Raw genomic sequence first — 16035 nt, forward strand, 5'->3', positions numbered from 1 at the left:
AACCCATGTCTTACAACTTTCTGAGATGAAAAAGAAGAACGCCTATATGTAGAGGACACCCCTGCCACGTACTCAATTACATGAACCAAGAACAAATAATTAACATAATTACCAAAAGAAGGAGTGGTTAAACGCACAAGTTTTTGGCTTCACCTCTACTTTATACTGTTTTTTTTAAACAACCATCATTGAAAGGTTGGATGAAAGAATCAGTGTAGTATAACACTTCTAATAGTTGAATAGTACATGTTAATAAAAGTCCATATATCAAACCACAAAAAAGATGGGCAGCTAGGAAGCATACGGATAGAGGGTTGCAAAAGGATAGTTCCTCCAATTGAGGGGCAGATGAGAGCTATTACTCCCTAGCATGGTAATGTCTTTCATAATCTTGCCCTATCTTTCGGGGGGGGGGGGACACTGCCTACCAATGAAATCCAGGCTCCCCAAAATGCATTTCAGAGCTGCAATCATAGATGCTTCCTGTCTAAGTCGTGGCTCCAGAGCCCAAAACTTCAAACCAAGAGAGAACTGGGCTGAGGATGGGATATGACGGGATGAGAGTAACGAGGGCCCCCCTAGGCTGGTATTAATATGTTATGCTGGGATGGTGTCCCTAAGTGGAGCTATTTCACCATTCAGGCATCAATGAGAGTGGAATGTGAACTCAGTGATACATGGTGGGCCTTTTATAGTTACCTGTTCCCTGATCAGATCTGTGAACACAGCATCTGGCATAAAGAAGTTTTCCACCATCAATCTTCTTTTCAGCTCTGAGATGTTATATGCCTGACTGCAACAAAGGAAGTTGATGCCGATATACAAGCATGTGAAAGACTATACATCAACCTTTCACAATGGCCACCAATCAATGCATACTATGCATTTCATTACTATTCAGTTTCTTTAGTTCATAGAAATCTGTCCCTATCATGAAATGGCTAGTTGGGCTGTATTTGCCCCCGAGGACACAGGATTCCCAGTCCTCCTACCTTTCTGAGGGGGAGACCAGGAGGTGGGTAGAGGTAGGTTTGCACTGGTGGGCTGGGGTGGGGTTGCACTCTAGGCAGTGGGAAGTACTGAAAACGTGTCTCCACATAGCAGAAATGGGGTCTGCAGCCCTGACTATCTGTGGTTATTCAGTATGATAGTGAAAAGAGCACACATGTGGGAAATTGCTCTTGGACTCATGAAGTTAAGGGGCCCTAACATGGCGGCTCTTCTATCATTTTTCCAGCTGTGTGTGGACAATACAATAACTTCAGAATAAATCAGAATTTCTTTTTCTTTCATGTGCCTTCTTACTTCTCTCATCTGAGCCTCTCGCAGGCATATAAGGACTGCAAAATGTGAAATGCAAAATTCATGACCACGTAATTTAATATTTTCAAAACAACTCTGAATCTGCCTCCTCACCAGTCTTATTGTGGGAGGCACATAAGGCGCCTCGAAGAGTTTAGCCTCAGCTCAAGAAAGAGAAGTAAAAAAATTTCCTACTAGCTATGAGCTTGAGAAACAGCTTCAGAATCCAAATGCACCAATTCTGTAAAACAGCAAGCAAATGTACTGAAAGTAGAGCTAAATCTACTTATTTAAACAATAAAACCAATAAAGAACTCTGTTTGCTCCTACTTTCCTGCAAGTAAACCTATCCAAGTGACAGTGAATAAGTTATAGTCAAGCCAAAAACTTTTTTTTTGCTTTGTTCCGGATAGATTGTGGAAGTATTAGTCCCTCTCCTGAACACAGAAGAATCATATTCAGGAGAGGAACGTTTTGGCTAAAAACATGTGTAGACACGCCTAAGCATTAGCTGCATTTAATGTGTGGGAGTTTATTCATTTCAACAGCGAGTACTCTGGCCAATGAAATGAACAAATGCCCAAGTGCTAAACGCAGCTAAATGTGGTACAGCGTTTATATGTGTTTTTCCGCATTTAACATTTTTCAACTACCTGGAGAGCTTGGCATCCAAGGGAGCTTCAGTGTGCACGTAGCCTAAATATTTGGAAAGTCAGTCTCACCCTGAGCCTCCTGCCTTGGGGAGGGATGCAGTTGTATTTTGGATCCTCTTGGGCTTAATGTCTGAAGAGGGTATTCATGTAATTGGATTGCAGTCTGTGTTTGAGGCCTAGAGCAGGGGCGGACTGACAACTCATGGGGCCCCAGGGCAATAGGGGATCATGGGACCCCTGTGTCCTTGCCCAAACTCAAAAAAGCCTATGAAAAAGGTACCAGGGGCATCTCATGGGGCCCCCTACTGACCCTGGGTCCTCGGGCAGTGCCCGAGTTTCCAAATGGTCAGTCCGCCCCTGGCCTAGAGTGAAGTATCGGGTAGAAGCTTGGTCCTTGACTTGGTCATGACCTCTCCCTTAAGGAATTGGTAGCTGTATCACCCAAGACTTTGCAGCCAGGAGATGAATGATGGGTTGACTTTAAGATCCTCTATCTGTTATGGTTGTAATTACTTTTTGTCTCTCTTCTGGAGTGTGCCAGGTCTCTTGGTTGCCCTGTGCCCAAACCCTCTCTCTCTCGAATTTGTTCTTAAAAGTGACTGTCATCCATCACGCCAGTACTGCCAGGGATGTGGCACTGAGTTGAAAAGCTAGCTCACTTGACTTATACGGATCCCTGAGGGATGTTGCAGGTGGATATTCTGAAGAAAGTAGGGGGACTCTTGTAACCCCTAAAATGCATTGGATTATCTTGTTTTTCAAAAATGAAACTTATTGTGGACTATTAGCAGTGAAGTGGCACAGCAATAACAACCTAACCGCACTGTTGAATGAAACATATTTCATTGGAACACACATGTTTTAGCACTTTCCTTGCTTTTTTACATAGAAAACACACAAATACTTATTATTTCTACATGACATTTAGATTTTTTTCTATAAGATTGATAAACCATTCCCCGTCAGACATGTTACAGTTTTTAGTCCATGATCGTCTCCCGATAATTAAACAAGCACACAGTAATTATGCAAAGTGTGTAACGCAGAGATCTAATTTAGCCCAGTGTGGATTATCTTGTACCATTCTTATTAGATTTAATGCGACCACTTCATAAATCATGACATTCACCTAGGAGGCAGAGAGTAATAGGACTTTTCTGTACTTTCAGCAGATGAACCAGACACAAAGGAGAACAACTGAACAATGACAGAGAAGCAGCATCTGGAAAAGATCAATGTTTAAACTAATCATCCACAAATTATAAATTAACGTTAAAATCTTATTATTGTAAGAGTAGCCACTAAAATGGCAGTTTTAGTAGGCTTTTTAATATTTTTCTGGATATACATACACAGAAAAACTTATATATACATGTAACTAACTGAACAATAAAAATGTTTTATATTAAGTGCATTGGTGCTCAGTAATTTATAAAGCAGCTCATAGATTATGCAATTTTCTTAAAGAAAATTGCTCATAGTCAGTGTTGATGGTGGAATCCCACCTGTAGCACTATTGTGTTCTGCTGGAGGGAAGCCTTACCTGCAGGCAGAACACAATGATCACTGCTAGTGGCTACAGCCAGTCAGTACAATCAGCCTGCCCATAGATGGATCGAATGTTGCCTGGTACCTGCTGAAGCAGCCAAGATTCAATCCATCTATGGCCTGCTTAAGTGCAACACTTCAAAGTATGTATTTCCTCCCCAAGAGATTACAGTACTCCTTCTGACAAAGCCTTTATCTGTTTTACTCTCCAGATAGATGGCGCTATTTTTTTCAGGCATCTTCCAAGGGCAGCCTCTACTACTTGAACAGAGATGTTGGCTCATAGATGACACTATCATGGAAATCCTGGTGCTTGTGAAGCCCTTGATTGTGTTCACAAATCTATGAAACAGATTAGCCCCTGCTGCAGTCTCTCACTTTGTGACTTCAAGCTACAAAGTTATGATGTATTACTTTATAATTATTGGTGGAAAGAAATTAAGGGAATGTTTCATTCTGCCTGCAGCAGACAGGCTGAGGTCACCATCTCAGCCAAGGCAAAGTCACCAGACTAGAGCTCAACATTTACTTTTTGAAAAGTGGAGCTCTTCTGCAAAATAATACTGTTGCTTTATGTTGTGACATGTAAGGAACGTATTAATGCATAATTACTGAAAGGTCCACTTTAATGTATGAAACATCTTGCTTCAATATATGCAAGGCTATATTTCCATCACTGCAGCCTGTATACAGAGAATGTTTTACTGGTCTGGTCTTAACCTGGATTATAATATTGTGTACATAGACAGACTTATATGATATGATTGTATATCTGATAATTTTGTGTAAAAGCAAATGTGTGGTCAATGACTATACAGGATAAAACTGTCTCTTTCTCTCTGCCCCCTATAGGTACAAGCCTAGTGTGCCTAATAGTACATTTGGCCCTGAAATTATGTAATATAGGTATATACAGTGTGGCACAGCCATATTTGTTGATTATATATGCAGGCTCAATTTCCTACTTAGTACTTTTGCAATATTGTTCTGGTTTGACAACCCTCTTTTCTTTCTGAAGACAACAGGCTCTGCAATCTCTAATGCCATGGAAAAACCAAAGTGCTTTACACCCTTTAGCACAGAGAAGTGCAGAGGATGACATAGACAGACTATGGTGAATTAAAGTAGAATTCCAGCTAAAGCCTAGCTAGTCTTAAAAATGTCCCCTATCCCCTCCTATCACCTATGATGTCTAACCTTTTTAAAAAAGATGGGTATACCCACTCTGATCCAGTCACATTATCCCCTGTGTCAGAGAGTGCTGGTTGCAGGGGAATGGAGGAAGCACCTGAAACTGGCTGAGAAAGCCAGGTGCAATAACATCACCCATAGGCTCCCATGGTGAAGCCAATGAGTCAAATGCAGGCCATAGATGGGTCGAAAATCGGCCGATTTGTCGGCCGAAAATAAAGTCGGCCGATTTTCGGATCGTTAGTGGGCGATTTGGTCGGCCGTTTTTCGGTATTTTGGCCGTTTTTGTTTTTCGGTAAAGTTGGAAAAAAATCGGCCGATTTTGCCGATCAGCCGATTTTCGCGGCAATTAGCAAATCGGCCGATTTTTTACCGATAAAAAATCTGCGCATGAGCAGTGACCTGCAAGAGGAAGACAAAAAGAAGAAAAAGAAGAAGAGGAAGAGGATGAAGAAGAGGAAGAAGAGGATGAAGAAGAAGAAGAAGAAGAGGATGAGGATGAAGAAGAAGATGAGGATGAAGAAGAAGAGGAAGAAGAGGATGAGGATGATGATGAAGAAGAAGAGGATGAGGATGATGAAGAAGAGGATGAGGAAGAAGAAGAGGATGAGGATGAAGAAGAGGAAGAAGAAGAAGATGAGGATGAGGATGAAGAAGAAGAAGAAGAAGAGGATGAGGATGAAGAAGAAGAAGATGAGGATGAAGAAGAAGAAGAAGATGAGGATGAAGAAGAAGATGAAGAAGAAGAAGAAGAAGAAGAAGAGGATGAGGATGAAGAAGAAGAAGAAGAGGATGAAGAAGAAGAAGAGGATGAGGATGAAGAAGAGGATGAGGATGATGAAGAAGAAGAGGATGAGGATGAAGAAGAAGAAGAAGTAGGATGAAAATAAGAAGAATTCCAGTCCAGCAAAAAGTATCTCTGCAGAGAGCTCCGCTATTTCTGACAGTTCTCTGACAGTTCTTTGACATTTACAGCGGTTGAAACATTGTATCTATTTGTTTCCGAATAAAAACATCTGTATCCTAAATGGAAACAAATAGATACAATGTTTCAACCGCTGTAAATGTGAAGGAACTGTCAGAGAACTGTCAAAAATAGCGGAGCTCTCTGCAGGGACACTTTTTGCCAGCTGTAGAAGGGATGAAAATCGGCCGATTTTTTTTACCATTGATGGTAACGTCGGCCGCTTGAACGACCGAATTTTCGTTTTTTAAAAGAAAAATCTGCCGTTTTTTCTCCCCATCTATGGCCTGCAAAAGGTGTCATTAACAAACCAGAAATACAATGTGTACCCATTGCATAGATGTGTACAAATTCAGTGTTGTATAAGAGATAACATCATAACCAGTGTGATTTTTCTGCTGCTATGCTCTGGAGTAATGAAAGAAAAACTCAATCAGTCTGCTTGAGCAGGCCAAGCTTCCAATATGAATTCAGGGGTTGCCACTGGCTGACTCCTGGAGGTGGTGCTGGTTTGTCAACCAATGCTCACAGTGGCATGCCTGCCCTGGAAATAGAGGATTGTAGAAGCCATTCGTTTTCCCATATCTCTTAGGATCATATGGCTGCAATAGCAAATGGTGGAACCATTCATATAACAGAAAGGGCACCAACATTCCACTACAAAAAAAGGGCTATAAGTACAACCTGGGATCAAAGAGACTCACATTCCAAAGCCCCCCCAGGCCTCCTTTTTAGGGTTTAACCATGAAGCCTGTGTAGCTTTACAGTTGTGGAGTGTTGGCATCCATTTTTGCCCTGGAGGTAGAACATCGTCTAAGAGTTGAGCAATAACTACTTCAGAACTGTATGGGAGACTCAAGCTGATTAACGGCTCTCCTGACAGGTCATGGACATTTTATAGTCATTAGATACTGTTAACTTCTAGCGTGGCAAACATTTTTTATGATGCTTCTATTATCTTCCTGGTCTTTAATATACAAGCAGCATTGAGCAGTAAACACCTCTGTCACTCTATGACTGCCTGATACCAAAGCCGGCCATAGATTATGCAATTTTCTTTCCTGCATCCAACGAGTTGCAGGAAAGAAAATCACTTGATTCCCCCATCAACACAGTCAGTGTTGATGGAGAATCCCTCCATGGAGCTACTTTGTTTCTATCCCCAGAGGAAGGGGGGGGGGGGAGGTAGTCATCTCTACCGGGAGAACACTGATTATTGCTAGTGGCTATAGAAGCTGGCAATAATCGCATGAAAAATCTAACAGGCTGGCTGTACCCAAGCCATACAACAATTGATTTGGTACAATCAGCCTGTCCAGAGATGGTTAGAATCTTAGCCCCCTTATCCCCATGACACACATTTGATGGAAAGTGAAGAGTGTGTTCATGTGTTCACGATCTGTCCGCGGCAGTATATTATGAAAAATGGAGAGAGCTCAGGGTATCAAAAAGGATACATGCCATATGAATCTATCTATCTACTCAAATTTCTCCCGTAGGGCTCCCTTTTGTGACTGACACCGCTCTCCACAATTCCTGAAATTGATTTCTCTGTGGTAAAATTCCACTAAAAATTACTTTGCAATTATGCTTTACAAAAACAACACAAATTCAGAGTTCAATGAAAATTCACAATTGATCCCTTGAAATGCCACCTTTACTTTGTAGGTAAATAATTTCCTTCTTACAACATACATTCAACCGCTAGGTAGTATAGACAGGAACGTGTGTATAATGTGTCACACAAGAAGATAGCACAAGAGGCTACAAAACAGCCTGTGAAGGTCATTGAAACGAAATATTATGTGGGAGTATAGTTGCTCCATAGTCATGTATAATGCAGAACTTTCTACAGTTTTGTTCAGAGATTAATTGAAATTTAAAAGATACAAACTTTCCATACTTGCAAAACATTCCACATATCACCATACTGTATGTAATCATTTATCAGCCAGGCTTATTTCTTATGAGTGACACGTAAAGAGCTAATATACAACAGGAGAACACAAACCAACAGGGGTTAGTTATACTGGCAAAGAATTTATTAATAAGTAATAGTTTAGCCTCAGGCCATTTAGAATTTATTGTGTGCACAAGATAGTTCCTGCTTGAAGATATCCTGAAATTAATTGCACAGAATAGAACAGTGACCTTCATCATCTTTGGGATACTTATCATTTAAAAATACCAAGCACATAAAATATTTACTTTTTTAGGGGAAAACTATTTTCTGGTTCCATTACTTAAAGCAGAACTATACACAAAACTTTTTTTTTTCATTTTGGATAGAGCAAGGGAGGGTTATAACCTATGTTAGATTTTTTTTTTGCCATCTTTTTTTTTTTTTGGCTTTGTCCCACTGAGGAGATTTCCCTTCACTTCCTGTTCCATAGACAAATAGGAAATGAGAGGAAATCCCTGCAAATTAAGGGAATTCCTTGGGGATCCCCATGTCGCCCGAATTAGTTTCCCCATTGGAAGATTTCCCTCTAATACTGTTCTGGGGACAACCCAAAATTAGGCATATTCTTTTACTTTCACTTTCAATGATAATGGTAAACAGGACAAATAAAGAGGGCGGCAAATGGGGGCACAGACAGCAATAAAAACTGACAGGTGTTCTAGTCCACCGCCAGTCTATCCAAAATTAAACAAAAAAAAGTTTTGCCTTTAGTTATAACATGTTGAAAAACCCTCTGTTTACGGTAACCTGAAGGCAAAATAGCTCTTTCTTCAGATTTATTATTGTCAACTGCACCCAACATCAATTTTTCATGTAGACCCAATGTCCTAATTTCCATGCCGACTTTGACACCTTCTCCCACAAGGTGATAATGAAAGTGTCACTGCCAGTTGGCTGGACTTTCAGTTTTAGTAGGTGCCATAAAGCAGAGACTAGTATCTTGAAAACCTATCGTTCAGATTTCTTGTTGTAGTTGGTGTTGTAACCCTCTTCCCCCAAGTTCATAATGAAGGTGTCACTGCCTCCTAGTTGGTAGGTGTCATTAGTTTGATTTACCCAAAGCTTTTATAGATCTTTAAGACCCAGTGATAGGATGACATTTTTTTTTTTTGTCCGCGAACGTGTGAAACACGAAAAACCCGTAAGTGTTCACAAAAAACGTGCAAGTGCAAAACACCACACAAAAAAGTGCACTTAGGGGTGTGCTTTGTCCTTCCCCCGAAGGAGATGGACCTCTACCCTGATCCCCGGGGCAAAAAGCTCCTAACAGGGGCAAGGTTCCCATGTGGTCCGCCTAGCCAAAAGGCCTGGCAGACCCCGTTCCTTGTGGCCAGCCGAAGCCAGCCACCAAGTACTTGGTAAGGGGGCTCTCCTGAAGAGAAAACCCCCTAGGGACAGGGGAGGAAGGAACCAAAAGGCCACACATCCTCCCCCTAGACTTCAGAGTAGGCCCGAGGACCCACACCCTACCATCCTGTGAGAAAGAAAACACACACAAATGATAATCAGGGCACTGATTATCAGTGCACGCCCAAAAGCAGCGGTGTCCATCAGTGTCACCTATCAGTGCCCATCAGTGCTGCATATCAGTGCAGCATCATCAGTGCCACCTCATCAATTCCCAACAGTGCCGCCTCATCAGTGCAACCTATCAATGCCCATCAGTGCTGTCTATCAGTGCCCATCAGTGCTGCCCATTAGTGCATCCTCATCCACAAACATCTGTGAAGGAGAAAATGTACCTGTTTGCAAAATTTTATGATAGAAACAAAGAATTTTTGCTCTTTTTTTTGTTAATAGTGAAAAAAATGAAAACCCCAGTAGCAATTAAATACCACCAAAAGAAAGCTCTATTTGTGTGAAAAAAAATTATAAATGGGTACAGTGTTGCATGACTGCGCAATTTTCATTCAAAGTGTAACAGCGCTGAAAGCTGAAAATTGGCCTGGACTTGAAAGGGGTAAAAGTGCCCGGTAAGCAAGTAGTTAAATAAAAGACAGTTCTTTGGCATGATCAGTCATATGTTCAATATGAATCCAAAAATGTCACGTTTTCTGCCAGGATCTGCAAACTTTTGAGCACAACTGTATCTATATGACTGTGAATTTGTAATATATATACAAAATGAATAATTTAGTGTACAGTTTTTTTTTTTTTTTTCTAGATGATTTACTGTATAAGTTTGTTTAGTAAGGGCGCTGCACTCTTTTAATTTGAAAGTACCTCAAAAACTTGTAATCCTGCAACGTCTTGTGCTGGTATGGTGACATATCATCACAGGAAGTTGCAAGATTTCAAGTATTTGTGGGACTTTAAATTTTAAACAGTGCAGCGTTCTTACTAAACAAAGCTGATCCAGGGAATATCCGATTGCCTCTCAGGGGATCAGGAAGGAATTTTTTGCCCTGCAGAAGCAACTTGGATCGTGCTTTGCTGGGTTTATTTTGCCTTCCTCTGGATCAACTGTGGGTATAGGATTATAATTTTTTTTTTTAATGGTTGAACTGGATGGATTTTTGTCTTTTTGTCTGCCAAAATAACTATGTAACAAATCGTCTAGAAAAAATTAAACCTAATGCAGCTTCCCTTGATGATATGGTGACAATACTGCACTGCTCCTGAATTCAGAGCAGAGTCGCCACCAATGTGGACTGTTCCTGTTTCCGCTACAGTGGGGTGAATCAGAATTGTCGCTGATAATTACAAGCACGAAGCCTGTCTATCAGCACCTGGCCACACCTAGCCCTGCCTACTACTTTCTGGATCGACAGCAATGCCTGTGTTGCAGTAACCTACAGTATCCTCTGTGAGCTGCAGTGTCTGGCAGAGGGAGCGTGTGAGACACAAATGATTGAGGAACTGGCTCTGTCAGAGAAAGAAAATGAATGGGGCTTGAGCATCACACAGGACCTTCTTAGACTACATACAGAAAACCTCAGTAGGCTATTGCTTTGTATCACAGCAGTGTCCAGCAACTTGGGCAGTAGAAATGTACGTACTGTATACAGGGCTTTTTTTCTCAGAGAACAGGTACAGGAACTCCCCCTTTCTAAGTCGCTTCTTGTCTCTGCCCCCCTACGCACCTCCGAACACTGTCTCTTGGTTCTACCCCCTACCCACCTCCCAGTACTTCTGCTTTTAGAAAATACAGAGGCCAGTATCATTTTGTGGTGCTACGTACTTTGTATGGAATTTGTTAATGATAACAATAAAAACAGTCAAATAGATCCCCCTGCAGCCAGCAACAACAGATTTTTCTAGCAACAATGGACCACCACAACAAAATACCACCCCAGCAACAATAGACCCCCAACAGCAACAACAGATTTTCCTGCAGCCAGCAACAATAAACCCCTCCCATAACCGTAGATCTTTCCAGCAACAACAGATACCCCACCAGCAACAATAGACCCCCCCAGCAACAATAGATCACCGTGTAAAAATGGATTCTCTCCAGTGACAATATACCCTCCAGCAGCCAGCATCAACAGACCTTCCAGCACCCCTTGCCAATAAATACATTCACAGCTGGAGGTGCGTGTTCCCACTGAAAAAAAAGTCCTGACTGCATATATCTCCTTTACAGGTAACACATTTTTTTAGGTTTGGATCTACAGACGTCATCTCATTAATGCCTTCTGATTTCCCTCCTGTCCAGGTGATAAACACAAGCGTAGGAGTGTGAAAATGAAAGATCATTCGCACCCACAACAGCTGCACACCTATATGTTATAAAAAGGCTTTGCCAGGTGTCTGAAGTGCCAACATATAACACTCCTCGCCCAGTCTGACAATCCCTCTTATCCCTGACGCACCTTGGGCAACACTGCACCAGCTCTTTTTTGGCATGCTGACACTACCCATTTTAATTCTGACGTCCAATTTTTGTAAGAGCTTGTTCCCAGTGTATGGCACAAGTTAATAGATGGCACGCAGACATATGTGATGTTTGGCCAATATCCCAGGAAGGGTAGGCTGCATCTGTCACTTTATGCTGGAATAAGCAGTGGTTTATGTCCTTGAACACAAATGATGCTGCTGGGCCAGAAAAGCCTTCTTTGCATGTAAAGCAGTGGTGGGCAGTCAGTTTGATCTTAGAGCCCCCAACGTCTTTTAATTGCTGTATATGAAATAATTTCAAATTTTATTTCTCCCATTTATACAGCTCTGGCATATGCAGAACTGCCGCCCAGTGGATGGTTGTCGCGCAAACTCTAAAGACCTCGATGTGGTGAAATCCCCGAGGGGCAGCGGTTTCTGAGATGCAGCTGGCACCAACTATCATCTAGCTTAGATTATGCGCCATCTGCATTCTAATGATGGGATAAACAATAAATGAAACTCTTGACCATGTCTACATGCTTTATTGTATTGAAGCACTGATGGCACGCATAGCACAGAGACAGCGCAGAGGCTTAGTGCTTGGCACTCCTTCCTTGCAGTACTAGCATTCAAATTCCAGCTAGGGAATTACTTGCATGGAGTTTGCATGTTCTGCTTGTGCTTACATGGGTTTCCTCCTCTACTTCAAAGACATGCTGGTAGGTTAACCCCTTGGTGCTGTGCCTCCAGGCCCTTTTGAGGGTTTGCGATGCCAGGAGACAGGGTTAAGAGTCATGTGACCTTTGTGATTGGCTGTCACATGATCAGAGAGCTCCCGGCCGCAAGTAGTGATCGGGACCTTTCCATAAGGCGCCGGTAAATGCATGCATACACAAAAAACTAGACCAGGAGCCAATTAACTTCTTGGCACCGAACGTACCCAAATATGCAACCTCTCGGTGGCTGGGCTTTGGCGCTGAGGGGCCACATATTTGTGTACACATTGTAAAAAAAACGTGTCGAGAGAGCACGACCTGCACACTCCCGCCATATTTTGTTTACATTGGGTACACCGATATGTGGCCCCTCGGCGCCACAGCCCAGCCGCTGAAAAGTCGCATATTTGGGTACGTTCGGCACCAAGAAGGTAATTGGCTCCTGGTCTAATGTTTTGTGTATGCATGCATGTGAGATAGCAACCTTAGACTGTGAGCTTCTTAAGGCCAGGGACTGATGTGAATGTACAATATGTAAAGCACCGCATCAAACTGTTGCTGCTGTATAAATACCTGTAATAAATAATAAAACCTGTGCAGGCGGCTGATAAAATCTAACAATGGAGACAGCAGTCTCTAAATGTAGCTTTGCAAAACAGCCTTTACCAGGATACCTTGTATACCCAGAGCAGGCTTGTGCACTGGACCCCACACACGCCTAGCCCTATTCTCTTGACTGATGTAGGTAAGAACTACATTAATTTTACAACAGGAAATTCTATTTATTTAACCCCTTCACGCCTAAGGGTAAAACAAATCTAAATGCCTAAGCACAATTCTGCACCGTTGACATGTGATAGCAAAACCGTACATATCATCACAACTACTTTGCACATCCAGGTGGATTATACCTTGATTCTTTCAGGATAAATTGGGCCTTCATTTGGTGGTAAATGGTAATGGATATCTCCTGATTTTTTTTTATTATCAAAGGAAAACTGGCCAAAAATAGTAAAAAAAATCCTTTTTTTTTTATTTAGCTATGTGTTTCTTGTTATGACCATAACCTACCACCAAAGAGCAACCCAAAATAAATTCTCCAGCTCTTGACGATCGCAGCGATACCATATATGTGTATGTTATTTGTTGTTTGTACCCGTAGTACAGCCCAGAAACCATAGTGCGCATTTTGTTTTTGTCTTTTTTTTTATTTTATTTTTTTACCTAAAACACACTAACACTAACTGACACTGACATTAACACTAACTGACACTGATACCAATTTTTTTTTAAATCCTGACCTTTGACCCTGACCTTTGACCTTGACCCTGACCTTTGACCTTGACCCTGACCTAAACACTAACCCTGGCACTGAACTAGATCCAACCTTGATCTAGGTATTTTTTTTTATTTTTTATTTTATTTTTTTAATATTTATTTATTTATCTTTTTTTTTTTTTTTACAAACTTTTTTTTTTCTTCTCTCTGACAGGAGTTCGAGAGATACAATGTATCTCTCTTCTCCATTCATAGAGAGAGAGAAAAAAAAACAAGGGGGCCGGGCTGCACAGTGACTGATCACTGTGATAGCCAATCAGAGGCTATCACAGCGATCATGTGACCCGGGACCGGGAGTCCCGGGTCCCGATCGTTAGAACGGGACCCGGTGCTCTCAGTGACACCGCGGTCTCGGTGCTGGGAGCGCGCTGAGGGGCGCGCTCCCAACACAAAGACAGGTACGCAAATATGCGGCCCCACGGAAAAAAGCCCAGGTCCGTGAGGCCGCATATTTGTGTTACGTCGGCGTCAAGGGGTTAAGCACAATAAGGGCTCTTTCACACTGGCTGCTGGGGAGTGGTAAAAAGTGGTGGCTGAGATACAATTTTACTGCCCTTTGGCCTCCCACCTGAATTGTGACATTAGCCTGATAGAGCTCTACATGTGCCGCAATGCTTTGCTTTACGGCCATGTCATTTTTAACTCGGGCAATGCCTGTCAAACTCAACCATTGAGATCAATGAGGCCACGCCGCAACTGTGAGCCAAATGCTTAGCTCACAGTTGTAGCATGGTTCAACCATGTAAAATTAGCATTCAATGATGAAAAAAAACAAAGGTGCCAGCCAATGCTATACTGTTATCTGAAATGTGATCCACCGCTGATCTCTTTTCAGAGGGAAGTAAGCCTGGCTGCCAGTGTGAAAGAGGACTAACTCTAGTGAGGCTGCTCTCAAACCAAAAAAAACAGAAAGCGCTCTAGGTTGTGCTTCACATGAGAATATATATATATACATATACACTATATTGGGACGCCTGCCTTTACACGCACATTATCTATAATGGCCTCCCAGTCTTAGTCCGTAGGGTTCAATACTGAGGTGGCCCACCATATGCAGCTATAACAGCTTCAACTCTTCTGGGAAGGCCGTCCACAAGGTTTAGGAGGGTGTCTATGGCAAGGTTTGACCATTCTTCCAGAAGCACATTTGTGAGGTCAGGCACTGATGTTGGATGAGAAGGCCTGGCTCACAGTCTCTGCTCTAATTGAATCCCAAAGTGTTCTACTGCGTTGAGGTCAGGACTCTGTGCAGGGCAGTCAAATTCCTCCACCCCACACTGGCTCCTCCATGTCTTTATGGACCTTGCTTTGTGCACTGGTGTGCAGTCATGTTGGAACAGGAACGGGCCATCCACAAACTGTTCCCACAAAGTTGGGAGCATGAAATTGTCCAAAATGTCTTGCTATGTTGTCGCCTTAAGAATTCCCTTCTCTGGAACTAAGAGGCCAAGCCCAACCCCTGAAAAATAACCCCACACCATAATCTCTCCTCCACCAAACTTACACTTGGCACAATGCAGTCAGACAAGTACCGTTCTCCTAGCAACTGCCAAACCCAGACATGTCCATCAGATTGCCAAACAGGGAAGCATGATTGGTCACTCCAGAGAACACGTCTCCACTGCTCTAGAGTCTAGTGGCGGCATGCTTTACACCACTGCATCCGAAGCTTTGCATTGCCCTTGGTGATGTAAGGCTTGGATGCAGCTGCTCGGCTGTGGAAACCCATTCCATGAAGCTCTCTACGCATTGTTGTTGTGCTAATCTGAATTCCACACGAAGTTTGGAGGTCTTTAGCTATTGACCCTGCAGACAGTTGGCGACTTTAGCATGCACTGACCCCGCTCTGTCATTTCACGTGGCCTACCACTTCATGGCTGAGTTGCTGTTGTTCCCAGTTGCTTCCACTTTGTTATAATACCACTAACAGTTGACTGTGGAATATTTAGTAGCAAGGAAATGTCACGGATGGACTTATTGCACAGGTGACAACCTATCATGGTACCACGCTTGAATTTGCTGAGCTCCTGAGAACGACCCATTCTTTCACAAATGTTTGTAGAAGCAGTCTGCATGCCTAGGAGCTTGATTATATACACCTGCGGCCATGGAGGTGATTGGAACACCTGAATCCAATAATTTGGAGGGGTATCCCAATACTTTTGGCTAGGGGCAGACTGACAACTCATGTGGCCCCCGGCCAATAGGGGATCATGGGGCCCCTGTGTCCTTGCCCAAACTCAAAAAAGCCTATGAAAAAGGTACCAGGGGCATCTCATGGTGCCCCCTACTGACCCCGGGCCCTCGGGCAGTGCCCGAGTTTCCATTTGGTCAGTCCGCCCCTGCTTTTGGCAATATAGTGTATATACAGTATATATATATAAAGAAAGAAGCGCCAGGACTAGTCTGTCAATTTATTTAATCAGAAAGCTAGCCAAAGCATTGTAGGGGTTCCCAAGCACCCCTTTATCATAGATTTCGACTGCTAGTGAGGAAAAATGCTTTGACTCTGAAGGATATGATAATGAAAACATTTCT

The 16035-nt window shown here is 42.5% G+C and overlaps 1 protein-coding gene across 5 annotated transcripts in view; it reads right to left on the reverse strand.

Moving 5' to 3' along the window:
* LOC149467774 (ankyrin repeat and sterile alpha motif domain-containing protein 1B-like) overlaps positions 1 to 16035 on the reverse strand; it is a 188303-nt gene that overhangs the window by 64486 nt on the left and 107782 nt on the right. The gene's annotated exons all lie outside the window — the stretch shown is intronic.

This window comes from Staurois parvus, unplaced genomic scaffold, assembly GCF_062004578.1.
Source record: "Staurois parvus isolate SC_StPar_1 unplaced genomic scaffold, SC_StPar_1.0 ptg000101l, whole genome shotgun sequence".
Classification (NCBI taxonomy): domain Eukaryota; kingdom Metazoa; phylum Chordata; class Amphibia; order Anura; family Ranidae; genus Staurois; species Staurois parvus.